The sequence below is a fragment of the Corvus cornix genome, chromosome 1 (genome assembly GCF_000738735.6).
Source record: "Corvus cornix cornix isolate S_Up_H32 chromosome 1, ASM73873v5, whole genome shotgun sequence".
Lineage (NCBI taxonomy): Eukaryota > Metazoa > Chordata > Aves > Passeriformes > Corvidae > Corvus > Corvus cornix.
The window spans coordinates 76630438-76651774 of record NC_046332.1 but is presented as its reverse complement, the minus strand read 5'-3'; the positions used below and the strand labels follow the sequence as shown (position 1 = coordinate 76651774).

At 44.5% G+C, this 21337-nt stretch overlaps 1 long non-coding RNA gene across 3 annotated transcripts; it reads left to right on the top strand.

The window, feature by feature from the left end:
* The first annotated feature begins 13685 nt into the window (after window positions 1–13685).
* On the top strand, window positions 13686–20082 carry LOC109143912. 3 transcript variants are annotated; one of them, XR_002044322.3, is made up of 3 exons: window positions 13686–14601; window positions 15119–15535; window positions 18831–20082. It is a non-coding gene; the product is annotated as an uncharacterized LOC109143912 (long non-coding RNA). The 3 variants fall into 3 exon arrangements; XR_005602607.1 differs by having other exon boundaries at window positions 13694–15224; window positions 15323–15535; XR_002273130.2 differs by having other exon boundaries at window positions 13693–15535.
* The last annotated feature ends 1255 nt before the right edge of the window (window positions 20083–21337 follow it).

Genomic DNA, 21337 nt, shown 5'->3' with positions numbered 1-21337 from the left:
CAGAGAAAATACATAGTGTTTTCTCTGTATCGGTTGGTATAAACGTCCGTACCCACAAATAAAAATTTTGTTTTCATCTGGTTTCAGGTGAGCATGTGCCTGTGTGTATCCCTGTCAATAAAACTAGATTTACTTGAATGGTGTGTCACATTATGCATACACATCAACACGGAAGGGAAGGCAATCTGCATTTTTCAAATAGTTTTATGGAAAAGTCTCGGGTGCTTTTTCCAGCAGTAAGTGACAGAGACCATCATGGGCTTGGGAGCAGGAAGATGCCTGTGCACATGCCGAAAGAACATAGAGAGCAGCAAGATGCCTGCAGTCTGCTGGGATGGAGCAGGGCTGGCAGGAGTCTCCCTGCACAGGTTTTACCTGCCTAGGTTCTTTGTGCATTTCTGTGCATGTAAGAAGTTGCAACAGACTCTGTGCAGAACCAGTTCAGGTTGCTGAAAGCAGAAAGTGAAAGGCCAAGTGCTGCTGGTAAGCAAGAGCAGGTGTTCATCCTGTGCCAGGCATGGCCGAAGCCCGTTCCCCGCAGGTGTTGTCCTTACAAATGCTCTGGCTGACTTTGCCTCTGCCCCATTTGAGTAATCTGGCTTATTTTGGAGGAGGAGGAGCCCTCCAGAAAGGAGGAATTTTTAGGGAGAGCTTCCTAGAGCATAAAGGAATCAACAGTGAGGTTTCCCTCAGAGGTGTCCATCTCGCAGAAAAAAAATTGTTCTTTTCTGCTTTACAGGACATGTGCTGGACCCTGCAGAGCTCATGGATGCTCTGCAAGGAAGGTGTAACAGCCCACAGTGCTTAGGAGGACCTATTAATGGGCTGGGTACCTGGCTAATGGGGATGCCTTTGCTGCAGCCAAATGGAATACTTAATATGTGTAGATCTTTGGGAGATGACTGGGCTGCCAAAAGGAACGGGCAACAAACCAGTTGGAGCTGCTGATGCTGAAGCTGTTGTCACAGATTTACCAGAAAATCTGCTTTTCCTTCCAGCTGCTTTTTTTTTTTTCCTAAAGAAGTGATTATCAGTTCAGCTTTTCCCTGGAAATGATACTGAGGCAAACTTCTATCAGATATTGCTAAATGTAATGTGCCTTTTCATGACTTCTTGGCTCATGATGGCTGCCAAGTTCACAGGATATTTTGGCCGCGTTACTGAAACTGTGGCTTCTGTTGTTCGTAGCTGTTCAGGACTTCCATTTGCTCATCCTGAGGGAACTGTAAGAAAGACTGGCCCCTGCTGTTAAATTGTTTGCATAATTCCTTTTTTCTTTTTTCTTTTTTTTTTAACTGGGAAAGTTGATCTTAGACTGGAAGAAGTATCAGCAATGTTAGAGTTTTAACATGAAATCATATATCTGAGTGATTCAAGATGAGTGTGTCCCTCTTCTCTCATCCATTGCCTTGAAGTTGAGGAAAGTGCTTGATTTCCTACTTTGATTTCTCTGGACGACTCTTAATCCCAAATTTTAGTGAGGAGCTGATTTATTGTCTAGCATCAGGGAGGGGACATTAATTCCATCTGCCACCCAGTGTGCCTGCTTGGAAAGAAAGAAACCTCTGCTGTAGGTAAGATCAAAACCAAAGGGTATAAACTGGGTTGAAATCCATGTGTTCAGGCTGCTTGTCTGGAAAACGCAACTCTACTTCTACTTAACCCTGTAGTTGTCTGGAAAGCCTTGAAACACCTGACTCTCTACCTTGAAGCTCACCCGAGTGCCCAGAACCACACTCCTTGGGGTCTCCAGAGCTGCCAAAACTGGCAGCTTTGTGCCTCATGCCTGCCGGAGCCTCTCTGGCATGGAGAAAACAAGGATTTTACTTGTGTAGGGGCTTGGTGGGCCCTGGTAGCTGTGCCAGGCCCCTCCCCACGCAGTGCCATGGCAGCTCCAGCTCCAAACAACTGCTCCAAAAGATGTGTTAGAACTCTCAGTGCAAGTGGGAGAGGGGCAAATGAGACCCCTGCCTGCTGCCCCCTAGGAAAGTGCCCTCAGGGGCAAGGATGCAGTGCCCCCTTGCTGAAAGCCTTTCCTAGAGTCATGATGCCAAGGAGAAAGGAGGAATTTGGATGCCAGAACCCACAGTCAGCGTGTAAACCTCCTAGGATAACAATTGCCAGGGCAGTGAGGAGGCAGCCCGGGGCTCCCCACTCCCTGGTGACGGCCTCAGAGTGAGGTTTCAGCATTAGGCACACGCTCCCTCCTCGCTCTCCCTCGCAGCCCCCTCCGCCCTCCCGAGTCTGAAATTCCTGGCTGTAGAGTGTGGCAGTTTCAAAGCAGGGGTGGAGGAGGCTCCTCCACCCAAGGTAGCCTCCAGCCTGGTTGTTGGGGCGCTCTCATGGGATGTGGGAGCTGTGGGTTTGGGCCCCTGGGGCTGAGGCGGGAGAGGAACCCAGGCCTCCCACTTCCTCAGCATATAATTTGAATACTGAGGCATTATATAATAAAAGCTATCACCACCTTTTCTTCTTCCTGCTTTGTTTTTAAAAGACTGATCTGTGTGGAGTCTTTTGAAAGAAAGGGCGTAGGTACCAATCTCCAGGAGAAGGTTCCAGACAATGGATCCCAGGCAGACAGGATTGCCTCACTCCAGCCTCAAGGGGCTTTTAGTGCAAGAGAGAATTGCAGATACACCCTTGTCCTCCACTTTTCCTGTTGCTTCAATGTAAGCAGCTGCGTGCTCCCTTCAAGAAGATCCCACTGTATCCTACCAGCTCTGTTGTGTTCAAGTCTTGAAGCACCCAAATTCCACCATGAACCACACAGGGGTTCTGAGTGCAGTTCACGAGATGCTGGAGGCCAGATCACGTAAAAGTCAGTGCCCAAACCTCCCCTGAGTTTAACCTTAAATTCTCTACTTAAATCAGCTTGTCAAATCCGGATGAAATGACTTGCCTCTGAAAAAATACTGGGGATAGAGGCTAGATCAAGAGGGACATGCTTATGTAATTGCATAAGCAGGTAAGACTATTTTTGTTGCTTTGAAAACCTTAAAAAACTTTAGACTAGAAATAAATGTCCACAAGTAGCCTTAATCATTGCACTCTGAATACTCATTTGAAATAGTCTTGGCAATCAATTCTGGTGTAGCTCTGGCTGGAAAAGCCCAGACAGTCCCAGATGTCTCTTTGATGCAGGATCACACAAAGATTCAAGTTTCCATTGCTCTGATGAAGCAAGATGTCCCTTGCCCTAACTGAGGGGGAAGAAGTCGCTGTGTACCAAAATATAAATGTGTTGCACATGGTGCTTATTAATCAATGGAGTCAAGTCTGGAGCAGCATCAACTCTTACAACTTGTACTCAGTGGTGTCATTATACAAATCCATATATCTCTTCATATATCCATCTATCTTTCTGTGATACTTGAAAAATCATGGTAGCTGGGTGAAGTCCCTGGGGACTGGAAGTAGGGAAATAATGCACTCATTTTTAGAAAGGGTAGAAAGGAACATCCTGGGAAGCACCAAGCTGTCAGCCTCACCTCTGTGCCTGGGAAAGTCATGGAGCAGATTCTCCTAGCTGTGCTAAGGCATATGGACAGGAAGATGATTCGAGACAGCAACCCCCAGGATAAATACAGTCTGGGAGATGAAGAGATAGAGAGCAGCCCTGCCAACAAGGACTTGGGGGTGCTGGTGGATGAGAGGCTGGACATGTCCTGGCAATGCATGCTCACAGCCATGAAGGCCAACCGTATCCTGGGCTGGATCCAACGGAGCACGGACAGCAGGGTGAGAGAGAAAATTCTCCCCGTCTACTCCTCTTTGGTGAAGCCCCACCCTTGTCCAGCTCTGGCTCCTCCAAAGAAGGTCATGGACCTACTGAAGTCAGTCCAGAGGAAGGCCACGAAGATGATCAGAGGTCTGGAGCACTTCTTCTAGGAAGAAGTTTGGGTTATTCCACTTGGAGAAGAGAAGGCCCCAGGAGAACTTACTGTGATCTTTTGGTACTTCAATGAGGTTTATAAGAGAGATTGGGACAAACATTTTGGTAGGGTGTGTTGTGATAGGACATGATGTAATGGTTTTAAACTGAAACAGGGTAGATTTACACTAGACAGAAGGAAGAAATTTTTTACAGTGAGAGTGGCAAAACACTTGAACAGGTTGCCCAGAGAGGGCAGTGGTGGATGCCCTGTCCTTGGAAACATTCAAGGCCAGGTTGGATGGGGCTCTGAGTAACCTGATCTGGTTGAAGATGTCCCTACTTCTTGCAGGCATGTTGAACTACATGGGCTTTAATGGTCACTTACAACTCAAACTGTTCTATGATTGTGTGTAACCTGGTTTTGCAGCACTCCATCTGTGGAACTCTATTATTTCCCCTCTTTTTCTAGGCAGAAACCTCACTCCAGGGGGAAGGAGGCCAGCTCATCAGTAGGGTCTTCATGAAAGATGAAAATCTTTCATTTATTGCAGTAGATACTACAAATCAAAGGAGATCAGCAACCAAAACGAAGAAAGGATATCACTGTCCTTGCCACACTTTTATCAAGAGAATTCCCCAAAGGATGGCAAAGGTTCTCTGCAGCCCCTTCATTCACATCTTCATTATCATAAATTGCCAGTGGAGCAATCATTGCAAGGGACACATTGCTCTGAGAGAGGGAATTAAGGCTTTGTCAGCTCCTTGAGATGGTCAAGAAAGCTGAAAGGCATGAAATAGAAACCTTCCCCAGGATGTCCTGCATGTCTAAATATACATTTGAGGAAGTCCAGCCACAGGAGAAATGGCTGGTTACCCTGGGCCTGGACTGACTGGCCAGATATGATGTTTCATGGACCCTCAGGTAATTTTTGTCAGGTGCTGTGATGAGATGCTGCTCTGATACCATCAGGAGATGCTCATGGGAGAGAAATAAAAGAAAGAAAGCACTATAGAGGATCATTTCAATACCTGACACTCTTACACTTGGCTAATTGTATTTGTTCATTAAGATAAGGATCAGCATTCAGCTTCTTCTACATTTAGGTCAGCCTTCCAGTACATTTGCACTTGCAAGAGAGAGCTGCTTTAATGAGGGATAATGAAACTTGCTACACATTGCATCATAACTTCTGTGTTAATATCATTTACACATGATAAAATGCAAATAGTATTGACCGTCAATGCACAAGCATGCTTAATCCTCTAAGCCCACACACACGCATGTGCTAAAACTAATATCCCTAACAGTAAACAAAGTATACATCTGTGCCTCTCTCTGTCCTCCTGAGAACATTCATTTTCCCTAAACTACAGGGTGCATCAGCTCTACCCACACAGCCAAATAGACTGCCACTGGCTCCTATAGGTACCCTTATTCCCTGTTTGCACTTCACAAAACCATGAGAACACAGTGAGACCTCACTGTAAACAACCGTGCCTTAAGCAGACCCACACTCTGATTTGCAGGCATTCAAAGGGCATTTCTAATGCATAACTCCAGTTGACTCTCCCAATGCATTTTGGGTGTCCAAGGCTGGCTTGTCCATCCTCTGTAGGCACCCTGAATTTTGAAATAGACATCTCAGCTAAATGACAGCTGGTAGAGATGCTCAAACTCTTCTTCATTTAGGATTTGTGCTGGTAGAGGGGTACCAGCATACTCTTTTACATCTGGGGTTTGGAGCTGGAAGGTAGTACAAAAGGCAAGGTATTAAGCTCAAGTGGGATCAGTTAGTGACTAGCCATCTTCAGTGAATAAATGTTCCCTGAACGTTAAATGGGTCCACACAAATGCCAAGAAATACAGATTAAGCACATGGTGAAAGTTAAATGTGTTTCGTTATAATTCTGTCGTGCAAAGTTCAGCTCACAATGTCAGAATCACTAAACCCCTTTCAGGTACCTTAATACCACATAGGTGTTCGTATTTCGGAGAGAAAACCCTCTTCAGGTTGCACTACTGGTTGAGAGTACTACCTCTAAACGATATGATTTTAGGGGCATTCTGTATTTCTGGTTCCCTGAGAGCTGCAAAACTTTTTTGATCAACTTTTCTTACTCTTGGAATGTAAAAGCTCACATTAGTTCGGACTGGTGAAGAATTTTCTTTGGAAATTTCTTACCCACCTTATGAAACCCAGCATTGCAGCAACTGCTGTTTCCATTTCTCAGTGCTATCAGCAAAGTGCTCCTTGGGTTTTAATGATCCAGAAAAATGCAACAGACAGAAGTTGTCTGGAGAAACCATAGATTTGTGTAGGACATGATCCCCGGGGAGGGGTCCCGCTGGTGAGGAAACTCTGAGGAGCAGCTGAATAAGCTCAGTGCCTTTGAAAGGCACTCTTCTCTTTTGATTGCACAGGCTCTTAACTTCAAGAGGGCTGCTTCATGAAGCTAGTAAAATTTAGTTTCACGATGCCTACTGGCTAAGTCTTGCCATGGACAATCAAAGACTGAGCAAATGAGGTTTGCTCTCCAGAGAAGGCAAGTGTCCTGCCCTTTGTCACCAGCTAAGCCTGACATTCACAGAGCTGGTCAGAGAGTGATCAGTGTTGAATACAGATGTGCCCTTTAGACACTTCTTGGCCCATTCAAAGCTTGGCAGTAGATTTCTGTGCCTACCTGAAATCACACTGTATTCCCTCAGCAGCCATGAAGTCAAAACATTTTTTTATGTAATACCGGTGAAGCAGATGTTATTCAGCATTTACTATGCTTTCAGTGCCTTAGCAGCTGGAAAGACAAGTGTGTGCTAGCAGTGTTAGAAAGCACAGACTGTACTTCCAAGGTACAAAAGAGTGCATGTGCAGGAGCAGCATCTCCTCCAAGCAGAGCAGGCAGCCCATGGACCTGTGTCAGTCGAGGACCTCAAGACACGAGCTCCTTAGACAGCTGAATGCGGACTCCTCTCAACCGGACGTGCACTCACTTTGAGGATTATGTATGTTAGATCCTTGCTTTGATACCTTCACTTACGCAAAGCCTTGGCTCTATCAGTTCCAGCATAGTCAAACTTGGGTGAATCAGCTTCCCTCAGACCATGCAGCCTGATTCACACGCTAGGAATCCAGCCTCTCCTTGCTGCAGAGTAACCAGTGGTAGCTCCAGCAGTGGAGCTGCATTTACTATCAGCTCTGTGAGCATTTTTTTATGCAAACCTCAGGGGTTTTTTTTAACCCTGGCTGTTGTGAGTGTGCCCTGGACTGCTCCAATTGACTGGATTTGTAAAAGTAAGACTGTGTGCATGGAGGATGAGCTTGTGCTCCTAAGGAAAAGAAGTGGAGGCTTTATCTATACCCGTAAGTTAGAGGGTGTGAGCTCTGTGCCGAAACCAGCCATGCTTTTTGGTGCTTGTGTTCCCCGGCATGGCTTTGGCCCATGAGGGCTTGCAGCCTCCTAAGTACTGCAGGGTGTGGCACACATCAGACTGATCTTCAGGGACCATATGAATGAGGCCAAGTGTTCTGGAGGGGAAAGAGTGTTTACTCATGCATCTGCAAGTTGTACATGACATAAAAAGGATTTGCCATCTGGGTACTAGAGACCTGGTTCAGAGCTGGTGGTGTGTGTGCAAACATACGCACTGGACTGTGAGGTATGGACACATGAGATGTGCATGTATAAACGTAGGCCTGTATTTATTTATGTGCACACACATACACTGCACTTCTATGCAATAACAAAGTTTAATGCTGTAATTACCTATACTGCAGACTAAGAATCATGTCCTCTTGTTCTGTTTCTTTTTTGGAGAAGGTCAACCCATGCTAATTTTAACAGGTCTCCCTTTCTGAGCGTCAGTGGGCTTCAATGCCCCCAGCACAACACTGTGGTGAGCTGGCTTTTGTCCCTGAAGGATGATGGGACTGGGTTGAATAATCATAGTGCTACAGCCCCTCTGCATTTTCTGCCCAGAGTGATGTTGCTGAAGTCTAGCTCCAGCTTCCCTCCCATTATGATACCATTATGTCCAAGGCACCTGATTTTGTTACCTGCCTTTTGTGTAATTCTCTGGACTCCTCTACAGCAAAGACTCACTTACAGGCAAAGAATACTAGCATACTATTTGCCGAAATTCTCATGGATGAGAAAATTAACATTCCCCCCACCCTCCTTTTTGTTGTTGCCATGGTCACAGGAAAGGAATTAAAGCATCAAAGCCTTCCATTTCCTGATGATGGATTAAGGAAATTATTAATTTGTCTTATAAAAAGGCAGGTTGTGTCTCTGCAATTAATGTTAGAAGGCTCTCCATGAGGGGAATTTCAGCCTCCTGGGCGGAGAAAGCAAAAGCATCTGCTTGTTCGCCATCTTAGATAGATGCTAAGCTAGGCTATGGCAGTCTGTGCCATAATTCCTGCCTTTATTAGTCACTCCAGATAGTATTTGGCTGCCTAGGCAGTGGTTTCTTTGGGGAACAGTATTAAGAATTCAAGCCCCCCTACAAATTAAGTCCTCTCCTTTATCCATTTTTTTGTGCTCCATCCATGATCTCTCAGGTTTTTTTCCATTGCAGGTTGAGGAAGAGAAAACCCAGGGAAAAAAGCTACTTGCATGTAATTGTCTTTGATATGTTCCTACTCATCTCTTGTCCTGCTTTCCTGGCTCCCTGGTGCCCAGCATCTACCTACTGGTGAGGCAGCTGTTTACCTGGGAACACTTTACAAAGACTGGCTTCACAGTGGAATGTGTTCTCCCAGGGAGCTGCAGGCTTGGCCATGGCCACTGTAATTGACCCAGCACGGGGCATAAAGACTCAGTCTCGTAAAGACTTTCTGATGGATCAAGGCCTCTTTTACCAGGTACAGTGTTTCTTGGTGACCTGTCCTGGCTGGAGCTGCCTATGCTTGCAGGAAAAAATGGGGAGGAAAATATCTCGCCCTGTCTGCTTCTGGTGTCAAAATTCTTTCTATTGCTTCACCTCTTTTTCTCCATTCCATTTTTTATTCTAAACTATCACAGAAAATACAGTTTCTAATTGCAGCATTTGTCTTCAAAATTAGGAGAGAAAACATACCAGCACCAAAACACGGTGATTTTGATCTTGATAGTTATCAAAATTCTCTTGGCTCCACAGGGAGTCCCATTGTCCCAGTCTTCTTTTCAGCAGCCTCTCTGAGCTTAAAGGTGCTGCTTTGGCCTCCCACTGCCAGCAGTGGTGTTGTCTGATGACAGAACCCAGCACACCACACAGACTGTTTTAAATTCATCCTTTCATATTTCTGCTTGTTGCATTCAGATAATTTAGCCTCTTTATTTACCTGATCCCCTTTTCTTCTTCCTAAAAGAGAGTGTCTTAGTGCTTCCCATTGAAGCCCATGGAAGTAAATTGTTGGGAGATAATACCTGGTGAGCAAGTGCCGCTGGGGCAGAGGTGGCTGAGTAGCGCTTGTGACACAGAGCAGTGTCTCATGCTAACCTCGTGGCTCGTCCCTTTGATATGGTGTCTGTCAGGCGCTGTGCTTTGCCTACCTTGCCGTGGGAAATGAGGGAACTTGTTTGTCACTTTTTCCTATGCTGACAGGGCACAAAGAAGGAAAGGATCTTTTCTCTGAGCGGTAGGCTCCCATTTCCCTTTGATCTGCTTTACAGGAGCACCCTTCCTCTATGAATGAAAAAAATGCCGGGACTCCTTCTTGGAAAAGATGAATACAATTTGGAAACTCAACAGGAGTTTGCATACCTGCCATATTCCTATGAATAATGCAGTGCTGCTCTCCCAGCGACCACATCCAGACCACACTCAGCTCAGATATCTCTCTTGAGTCAGGAAGACTCCTTCAGCTGATGGAAAGATATGAAACCCTTGTTCCTGGGTCTGATGGGTCTGTAATTAAGAGCTTTAAAACCAGTGTTGTAACACCATGAGGGACATTTATTTGGTTTTAAACATGTCAAATGACCTACTGCTCTCAGATGCTGAGCTATAACCCTTAAGGTGTCAGTTGTTGGGGAGAAAATCCATATTTACCTCTCCATATGTGCAATAGTCATGGGGCTTGGTGACATTGGTGTCACAATAGCACTTTGACATGCAAATGGACTGATTTGCAAACGCTACAAAAACCTAAAAAGTCTAAAAAAAGTAAAATATTTCTCCATGTGTACCCTGGTTGTATTTATATATTAGTTAATCTCACTTTGAAGTGTTCCACAGTGTACCAACATAATTTCTTTTTCCTCTGGTCAACAATGGGTATACAATGTGCAGGGTTTAAAGTAGGTCCCAAAAGAGTTTACCTTCCCCACAGATAGCCTTTGAGGACTCAAAAACACAGATACCATCTTCTCTGCCATGCCTTTTCTCTCCAGCTGAGCTGAGTAATTGAGTTGGTAGCCCAGGTGGCACCTCAACACCTCCACAGCCCTTGATACTGAGCTTATTTTGGCCAGCCTGCAGCAAATATGCATTGTGCTCTCCTGTTGGTCCTTATTTTCTCCGTATTCAATACCAGAAGGTCATAATGCTCACCGTAAGCTCTCCTTACGCTGATGTGAGTGTCCAAATGCTGGTGGCCTCATGCAGATATATCTTGGTCTTCAACATCAGGGGTGTGGGGAGAGAAAGATTTATCTACCTAAGGAGAGGGAAGAAGGAGATGCAGACATCATGCAAAAACCATTTACCCATGCCACAGTTTACATTCTATGAAAGGAATGAAGGAATGGAGAAGGAAAGGAAAGAAGGAATTAAACTTACATGTAAATCCCTTTAAACTGAAACATCCACTGTCTAATTCAGAAAGAAAAAATTTATAAATCTCATCTGTCTTCCTATTTCTGTCCTTTCAGGCCCTACAGAGACCCACCACAGGTCCACAGGGGAAGTTTGCAAATGTCTTCTGCTCTATGGCAGTCCTGCTGTTAGCAACACATGCTTTCTAGTGAACATGGAGGATGCTATGCGCGGAAGGAAGGAAGGAAGGAAGGAAGGAAGGAAGGAAAAGTTTATGACTTTTCAATATAAATACTAGAAATTGGTTGGTTATGTCAAGAGAAAGATTACATGGGAAAAACTATCTGGTATATTGAGAAAGGATGATTTCTTAATTTTGTAGACACAACAGGTAGAAATGTTTTTAAAGCCCACAGAAAATACCATAAAAGTGTTGCAGCCTGATTAAATGGGTTAAATATATTGGAGGGGAAAAAATGCAATTTTCTGCTCAATTTGCTACCAAGAAGCCAGCTGGCAAAATAATGGCAAAAAATATACAACTCTTCAGAAAATCTTGCCGTGGCACATGGGGTACCACTACTGAGGCACGCTAGGCTTTCAGCAATGGGAGGGGGAAACTGGTTCCTGTCCTGCACCATGACAACATGAAGGACATTATCAGAAAGCTGCTGGTTTTGTGATGGCTTGAGCACAACGGGATGGAGGGAGAACTCATGTTTCATCAAGCCCTGTGGAAAGGCGATAGGGCTAGTGGGAGGGTTTTGGCTCCATGCGAAGGCAGAAGGTGTGTGCATAAAATAACTCTGGCACCAAGAGGTGCACAGAAGAGTGGTAAGCAGGCACCAGATGAGGGCAGCTCCCCCTTGTCCACCTGCACATAGATTTAAAGGTGAGTAATTGAGAAGGTGTAGTAGGGAAGGACACCTTCAGAGAGGTTGCTGCTTAGGAGAGGGTAAAGAAAAGCCGCTCCTGAAGGAAGGGACGCTAAATAAAAATATTCATGCTACGGACACTGATAGTGCTGCAGACTGTAAGACTGGGATAGCCAGTTTAGAAATATTCATCTTGCGCAAGGTGGATAGAAATATAATCTGGTTAACACCCTGGGTAGTGGGGAGAGACTGAAGATGAAGCTGGATGTAGGATCATAGCACAGTGGCTGTCATCCTGCTTTGGCAGTATTAAAAATCCTTCCATGGCTTTGCACTAATGCAGACACCAGTGTTGCTGAAGATTTAAAGCTCCAAACAGATCGGAAATGCTAGGATAGGGGCTGGGTATCTGTATAGTACCGGGAGGAAGATATCAAGCACTGCAAGAGCAGAAAAAGCCAGTCAAATTTATCTATATTGAAGTTGGAGTAGCACTGCTGTGCCTCTGCCCAGCACCTGAGTGTATGGCCCAGTTCAGGTCAGGTACATTCCTGTACTAGGACACCTCTTGAAGCACCCCAGGTGCCTTTGGTGGGGACAGGGCCAGGCACCTCAAGTTAGGCAGGTTGACTAGGGATTCAGCTATGTAAAATATTCAAGGAGAGGATCGCTGGATCCCGAGGAACATGAGTCACCCTTTCATATTTGGCACTCTAGGTCCCACCACAAGAGCATGCTTCAGCACATAGCAGAGCAACTTTCGTGTCTCGGGATGTGGCAGGGTGTTGCAAAAGACTGTCACGGATATTATCTCAATAGTGATTTCTGGCCACACCAAAGTGGTTGGTTTTTTAAAAATGGTTATGATAATAGTTTACCAGGTTACTAATTAGTCTATTAATTTTGAAATGGTTCAGAACAAGGTTGAAAAATGATGATTCATATGTATTGTTTATCAAGAATGATTTCAGAGAGGACAAGTACTTATTACAAATATATCACATTATGAAATCAATAGAAGAAGAAAAAATAAAAAACCCTCAGAAAGTAATGAAAAACCTGAGGAACACCATTCACCTACCAGGATAAGACAAAACATATCCCACTACCTGCTCAGAAAATTAATATGAATGATATGAAAATAAACTACAGACATAGCATTCACTAAGTGTTGTAAGAAGAAATCAATTTATGCCTCTCATCTGCTTACTATCAGTTACATTTCCTTTGTGTCCTGGTGCAGGAGTATACAAAATCGTCTTTTAAAAGGGTCGTCTCCCTGATTTTTCACTCTTTAATCCTAGTCCTGTGTTCAGATGTAATGTCATTTCTCAGTCAGATTTCTCAGTGATTAGAACCCCTCCCCACAGACAAGTTCATTGACAAACTCCAGGAATTAGGGCAATGGGAAGACTTCCACTTTGGTGACAGTAAGGTGTAGGAGTATTGCTGCTGGAAAGCTGAACTTGAGGTTCTTTTTGCAGCTCTTGATGTACTGTTATGACAGAATCACAGAATGGGTCAGGTTGGAAGGGACCAGAGTGGGGTCATCTAGTCCAACCTCTCTGCTCAGACAGGGTGTTCTTAGAACACACTGCACAGGACTGCATCAAGACAAAATCACATTCCTATTGGCCCTGTTGCTGGAAAATGCCTGCTTTGCTTGCCATGCAGAGCAGCGAGGGTGGACTCCCTCCCCGGCTGGAGAACCTGACTCCCAGCCCAGGTTTCCCTGCCTGGTAAGTACACTCTAATTTACATTCCTCCCAAGTTAGTAAGCTCGAGCCTAGCCTTGAATCCTTCTTGAAAATCCTGGACTGATTCATTTTCCCCCTGAAGAAGCTCCTCATAAACTCTGGCTCACCCCACATACATACATTTCATTTTAATTAAAAAATACCTTGCTGGCATGACAAGCTATACAAGTTTTGCTAAAATATTAAATAATAAAAAAAACCCCTCTGAACCCTCAGGTCTCTGTCACAGAGAGATACAATACATCAAACATCTGTCCAGAACAGAACTGAGGATAGTCATAGCATTTGGAGGTTTAACTTCTTTCCATTTATCATTGTGACGTGTTTCAGATTTGGAGGTAAGTTCCTTTGCAGCATGATCATAGGTCACCTTTTTCTTTTCCCCCATAGCTGTATGAAAGTTTTCCTCAATATTTTTTTTAATGGAAAGTCTTTTACTACTTTAAAATATAATTTTTTAAAAAAGAAAATCTCCTCCTCACATTTCCACCTGTTTTGGGCACAGAAATAGGATGCTTTTCTCCATTTCAATTCCTCTCCTATCACATTAGTAGTGCAGTGATTTCTTTTTAGTTCTGCACTGTGCTTTGCCTCTTCCAATTTCAGCTCCTCATTTACAGTCATTGATTCTTCATATGCTGAGGATCTACTCCAGGCTGGCACATTTCAGCCTGTGAAGCTATCCATTAGTCTCAAAGCACTGTTTAAAACTCTTCAGCAACTCCATCTTTGGGGCTTTAATATATCTGTGACAGTGATCTGTCATAGTTTTGCTGTAGGGTTAGGTGTGGGGGTGGAGACATGCTCTTGCTCCACTTTCTCCAGTGTCCCAGGCTCCCTGTCCCAATGCTGGAGGAGGAGATATAATCCACAGAAAGTTGTGTGATGTACTGAGAACTGTGTAGCCAAGTCCATAGAAATAGAGAGCAGTGAGGTGGGGTATAGGTACCACCTCTGGTATGTGGGCAGGCACATCCAGCTGCTGGGGTTCTCAGCCAGCATCTTTTTGGGGCGTTGGGAGAGAGCAACTGAGACCAAGCAGTCATGGAAAGGCATAGTGTAATGTAAACTAGCACAGGGACACTGCTGGATGAGCGCTACCGAGGTGTGTTGAGATGTTGCTCCAGCTGGACAATTAGCCTGATGTTATAAGCCCTCTCTGAAGATGCTACCAGGGCATCTTGGCATTGTGCTATGTGACCACTTCAGCTGCACCCATAGTCTGAGGGTTCAGACACCCAGCAGAGCCGTAAGGGACCTGGGTGGGAATTCCTAGGCAGCTATTTCTGCTGCCTAGAGAGTACTTAATCACAAGGTGCTGGGTGCACCTTGGACTGGAGCACCTTCCTACCTTCTCAGGTAAGGTGAGTTACTGTGCAGAGAAGCTGTTGAGTTATGTGAGACCAGGGAGGTGGGGGGCAAATGCTGAAGGGAGTATATGCAGTGTGCAAGTCCCTGGTTTTGTCTGGTGTTGGAGTCCTACTTTTGTTATGTGCGGATCCTCAGTTGTGATGGCTTTCTTCTGCTGGTCTCAGGGCTCAGCTTGGCTGCACCACATGTTGCAGCTGCTGGGATGCTGGACATCCAGGGCTGAAACCAGGAGCAGCGCAGTTAAATCAGTGCGAAGCTGTGCTTCAGCGACTCAGCTGCCCCTCTCAGCCCAGCCTTGCTGGCAGAGGTATACCACTCTCAGTTCCACTACTACTTTATTTTCTGCTTAGATAAAGATCTTCCCACTGTACTTCAAAACAACTACAATGTTTAGGCATTCCTAGAGGTGTCCCCAGGGAATTTCTCTTTGTACCAGGGTGTAGGTTGATATAACTTCTTATCATCCAAACTAATGTTTTAATCTGTTTTTGAATGTCTCTTTCAGTGACAGTCCTCTGGAGTGTATTTCTTGGCCATATAAATTCCTTTCCTGTTCATCCATGCACTTAATTTCAAGAGCAAGCCACCTTCATGGCAGAGGCGTTCCACCTGTGAGCCATTTTGATGAGGTTTCCAAAAGTGTGGTCTAGTAGATTTAATATTTATTGTTATTTGTAGGGTGTTTAATACTTATTTATTGCCTGCACAGAAATAACATTTGAGGCTTCCAGTAGCTCAAGAAAACAAAGTCCAGCTAGACACCATTAACAGACTGTGTACAAGAAGAGGAGGAAAAGCAGCAAAGAAACGTCACCAAGCTGACATTTCTAACGTGATTTTGTAGTGAAAAAAACCCAGAAGGAGCAACTGCAGATAGTCTTACCCACTGTCTGAAATCCTGAGCAGCACTGTGTATGGCGAGGTAGGTAAGAAATTGCATTGTGGAGAATTACAGTGTTAATTGCTAAGGGAAGTTTGCCTTTCAATCCTCACTGTTGAGTTAGAAAAATGTGACCGACACATGTATGTGACCGATAGTGTAGCCATGACCTTCTTGGTTTCTCTCTTCTGCACCAAGACCTCAGCTCAGCATGCCATGGTCCCTCAGCCCCCTTCAATGACCTTGGTTATAAGTGCCCAGCTGGAGATGTTTGGGTGCCTAGAGAGGAGGTGAGAAGGCAGGTTCTGGCAAAGCTGATGCCTTACAGCAGGGCAGGCAGCTGCTAATCAGCCATCCAGGGGCATGAACCCATGTGGATGTGATTGGCCCATACCTCTGTTCAGAACCTCTGCACCAGCCTGTCTTTCTAGGGTGTTGCTCTTTGAGGCAGCAGCCCTGGGTCCTCCTCACAGGCTTCTGTGACCACAAGACATGGACTTAAGGTAAAATAAATTTTTAGAAAGTTTCTTTGTGCAGCTAGTCTCCTTGTGTTGGAATGTATCCTGGGTTTTATTCCAGCTAATGTGTCATGATTCTCAACATCTATATAAACACTAGTCCATTTTTAAATCCTCTTTTTCTAACCTCAGTAGTATCTGTGGCTTAAGGCCCCACACATTAATTATATGTTGTGTAATAAAGCATTTCCTTAGCAGCCCCTTAATTTATACAGCAGAAAATGTCTACTAGGTAGCATTTCACCTACCTTGCCTGTGTTTCCTATTATTAATTTACTCTCAAAACTGGTATCCCAATTTACCCATCAAGCATTTCTCTCTCTGCCAAGAGTTCTCCCTTGTCCATTTTGAAGTCAGAGATCATCTCTCAGCACGACATGGCTTTCAGTGGGTGCTTCTAAGTCATAGTTTCAACATTATTTCCTCAATGTTTTTGAAAAAAGTTAACCTTGACTTGCTTCAGAGTTTCCTGGGCTCCTGGTGTTCCTGCTCTCTGTTCCTCTCAGTTCTGTCATGGACCTTTTTCTCCCCATCCCTCAGGGTTATCCTATGCCCAATACCGTGCAGAAAGTCTTGCATTTTTTGTCTTCTGAGGCTGCTCCAATTACTTCACAAATGACAATTCTCTTTGAGACCCATAGTCTTGTCCATTTTTGGAGAAACTGACAGGAAAATCAGAGATCTCTCTGGAAAAGGGATGAAGCAAGGGCAGCCTTCTCAAAGATTCGAAGGAGTTTATTGAGCAGTGGTTTCACCCTGCTTTCCAAGCTCTGGGGTTTATGTAATGATGGAGAGGTTCAAAACTTCTGTTTCATTGCATTACTAGAAAAAAAAAATTCAAAAAGACAATGGTAAACATGTGCTCGTTGCTTGTTTTATAGGGGAGGTGCAAGGAATTTGCCCCATTTCCCACTCTGCACACCTGTTCAGAGACAGAAAACTTTACACTATTATCAATTAAGTGGTAAGCAATGAGAGGTACTGATGAATTTTTTTAGGCTCAGAAGAGTTTCTGTGCTGCTTACTCATGGTAACATTCTCCTCCATGCCACATGGGCTTGGCTGATAGTGTGGCAGACCCAGGAGTTTAACTACCTATATAAACCCTTGCAAAAAATACAGTCTGGTGATGTTTTCTTGCGTGGTATGATTTTCATTCTTTTGCCCTTAAATGGCTGTAGGTGTTTCCAATTAAATCAATTTTACGAAGAGTTAAGATAGCCATAAAAATGTCCTAAGTCTGCAGATATTTCAGATGCAAGGCTCCCATCCAGATGGAATTTTTAAAAACAAAATTTTGTGCAACTTTCAGTGCAGGATTGTCTTTCTGGGTTTTCCTAATGTTGAGAAGTTTGAGTCTCTGACTGCCTGTGTGTGTACACATGCATCTGTGGTCTCTGCTATTTCAAAACTATAGTATTGAGGAAGCATAACCTTTTTACAGACCAAAGTTCACACACAGTTTTTTTCTTTGTCTCTCTTTATCCATTTTATTTATATGTATGATTTTAATAGCTTCACCCCTAGCTGTAAATAGACAGATACATAAGCAAGCAAATGCTGGGGTTTAGCATGCTGGGAGGCGTGGACTGAAACTGGATTTGTGTGGCTGAGGATCTATGCACTGAGCTGAATGTAATTGCCTCTAGTTCCTGAGCACAACATCTAATTTGTGGATTTAAAAGTCCATAAGTGCTCATTGCCATGATGGATCATAACAGCTTCTGAGGCAGTTTTTCAGCACCAACGTGGTAAAAGATATTAATTTAAAATTACTCTGCATACATGCATTTTTCTGCATCTGTGACAGACCATCAGTACTGACCACTGTAATGAAGGGGATCCATTATGGACTCTCCTGTGTTCCCAGAGGAGAAATCATGAAGGACAAATAAAGGGAACTGTGTAGACACACAAACAAATTTTTCTATAGTGCTGATAGTCTTGAGCTGAAATAAAGGAACAAGGTAACCTGGTACCTCTTTCAGGCAAAGAGGTTAGCGTGTGCAAGCTTAAACCCAAACTGGTGCTGTCTGCCATCTCCATCAGCCCCATTTCAGGCTGTGAGAGGCACAGGTGCAGAGGGCTTTTGTGAGCTTGCCCTTATTCACCACATCTGCGCCTAGGTACTGCAGATAGTAGAAACTTCCATCAGGGGTCTCTGGCTAGCAGATGATCTTTACACATCACACCAGTGATACATGGAAATTCAGAGAAGTCTGAGGAAGGGGTTGAAGCTTTTTCACTCTGTTTCTATAAGGGGCAAATCTGCCACATGTGGACACAGGCCTTTGACCACAGTGCAGATGTGCCAGCACAGTGAGCCCTTGCACAGACATCCCAACTATGCCATAGTGCTAAGCTCCCTGGAATTATCCTGCATGTGCGTGCAGAGCATAAAAGAACCACTTAAAAAAAACCCCATCACAATCTGGTGGCTGGGGCTACACTTTAAGGCAAGCTGCTAAAAGTCATGGCTGCTGGATGCTGTGAATATTACAGGACCATGTCTGGAGGAGACACGTGAGAGGTGGCAAGAGAGGCAGCCCCCTTCCCCATGTCCCTTTTTATAGCAAGTGTGTGTGTAGGATTGAGAGGGTGACTGCATCTGTGTTGGTGGGTGAGGGGATTGGAGACCAAAAACTCACACATAAAACCACAGGCTGCTGCTGCTCCTGGTAGGAGCTCCCAGTCTAAAAGGGGCTTTGCTCAGAGGATCTCAGCTGCCTCTTGCCTAGATAAGGTTTGGCAAGTCAGATGAGGAACAGATACACCTGAAAAGCAGAAATCTAATACCTTGGGTTTGGTTTGTTTTTCAGATTGTGAAATGTGGCAGCGGGAGAGGTGAGGAAAGGGGTCCTGAGGAGGCACAAAATTCAAGTGACAAAAAGCCAAGCCCTGCTTCAAGGAGGATTTGTCTTCTGCTGTGCACAAGCACAAAGAATCCTGAAGAGATGTGGTAGCTTGAGGGGACAGTTTAGCAACATGCTTCTTTCTGCCAGAAACCAGGTCCTCTCCTCAGCTGGCAAAAGCTGCAGACAGCCCCCTCCTTGTCTGCACGGGGATCATTTCCGTATAACGTGAAACGAGGGGGAGGGAGAACAATTTTCCCTTCACAGCAATTATTTCAGCTTTTAATAAATATCCAGGGTATGTGTACAAAATATATTCAATATATGTAGCACCTGTTTAATGTATAATCACAAGTTGCTGTGACACCCATGAGAGAAAATAGGCACATGCAGCATTTTTGTAGTATATGTTGCGTAGCTCAATGTTTCTCTCTCATGGATACATATTGTATATTATCTGTGCATTTACAATGTGCATGCATGCTTACATAGTTGCATATTTTTCTGTTGAGAGGAGACTGATTTTTAAAATTCTGTAGCATGGATATGTTATATAGTATGTAGAGGTCAGATGACTGTTTTGATAATTTTACCGTTTTGGGGATTAAATTAGAAAAATGTAAATTACCTAGAGCCTGAGGAGCCTAAGTTTCATATTCAGGAGTAATTTAGGAAGAAAGTCCCCATCATGTAAATGAACTTTGTACTGGCTTTTTTGAACTGAACTTGATTTTATATATATGTAAGTATTTAAATATTGCAAAATGCTTGTATATGATCTCTTTCTGTCTGAATGTAATGATTTGAACTTTTGAAATGCACAGATAACAGCTCTAATGGGACCTTTGTCCCACTCTTAGAAAAATTTTTAAAGAAATCACTCTTGGCAACCGTAGTACAAAAACTGCTCAGAATTAAGCTTAAATCTTAAGTGTCATGTGCCTATGATTTTGTGAAAGTGTTTGTGATGGGGCAGTAAGGCTGTTCAAGGTCTGTGTGTTGTCAGGCAGACCTGCAGTGCACACAGGCTTCCAGTATGGCTGTGTTTCCATGAAATACTTTCTGTGTGGTATCATTCTTTTCAATCATGCTTTGGGTCATAAGACATGGGTTAATGCATCCTTTCCCAAAAAAGTGCCAGCAAAGCCTTTATACTCTGCCCCAACATGGGCTGTTCTGTAAATGCTACCTTTTATTAAAGAAATATTTTGGAACAATCGCAGAGAGTTTTTAATAACCTTATTGGCACTCCAGCCTTCTGCCTCTAAAGCCAGATGACTTGGGGCTCTGTAAACACTGGCAGCACTTTCTTCATGTCAGTAGCCTTATTGACTTCAACTCTGTACAGAACCTGTAGCAAAACCGAGAGTGCACCTCAACCACATGAATAGGGCTTTTTTCCCCCTTTAAAACTTTTCACCATACATCATGCTGTCATAATTTTATGTTATAGGGAAGCTCAGGAATTTCCAGGATGATGAGCAAGCATCCCACAGGAAAGCAAAAATTCTCCCCTCACTTGGTGGAAACCTGTCTACTCTCAATTTACCTCACAGAAAAACTTCAAGCTGGTCCCAAGCAAGCGCCACATTGAGCCTTGGCTATTGCAAGCCTACAGAAGTCAGTAGGAATAAGGGAAGGATAGGACAAGTTTCAGAGAAGTTTCGGTAGCTTTCTGTATAGGATTCCCAATCTAATGCCTGCTGCAGTCAGGACGTGGATGTCGTCTGGTGGCAGGAGACATGGTGGTGGTGCTGGTAGTGGTTGCCTTTGGGCTAGCTGAGAACTTAAACTACTGCAGCCCTGTAACCACCTGCAGAATTAGGGATTTTGTGGGAAAGGTGGGAATTTTTACCTAGAGGGTTGAATTAAAAAAGAAAAATAAATAAATGGGAGCTGGGTTTAGCTGTTTTGTGCTTGGGAATAAGGAAAGCAAAGCCAACAGAAGGGTATGAGACAGGACAGAAAATGCAGGTGACTATGTCTGGAAGGCATAAAAAGGCAATTTAGTATGCATCTTTGTGATTTATCACATACCGATCCCCCTGCATGTGTTGTGAGGAGTGTGCGCAAAGGCGGAGGGTGCTGAGGGCATGTGGCTACAAGCGAACCTGTGAGCACACAGCGGGGCCACGGGGAACCTGCTGTGGTACCCTGAGTGCCACCACTGTCACCACCCTCACCACCATCTCTCTGGGGCTGGAGGCAGCCATTTGCTCCGGGAGGTTTTAGGCTAGCACAGTGCAGGAGCAGCGTCCTTTCCTATGCTCCTGTCAGCTGGCTTTGCTCTCCCGAGCAAAGGAGCACAGCAGGCACTGGCTTTTCCCACTCGATGGGGTGCAGGTGCTGTGGGAGCAAGGCATCCCCAGAACCTACCTTGCTTCATCCAGCTCCCTCTGTGCAGCACTGGGGAGGCAGAGCCTGTCCTTCCCCTTACTCAACATGCTGCTGCTGCTGTAGAGAAAAGAGTTGCT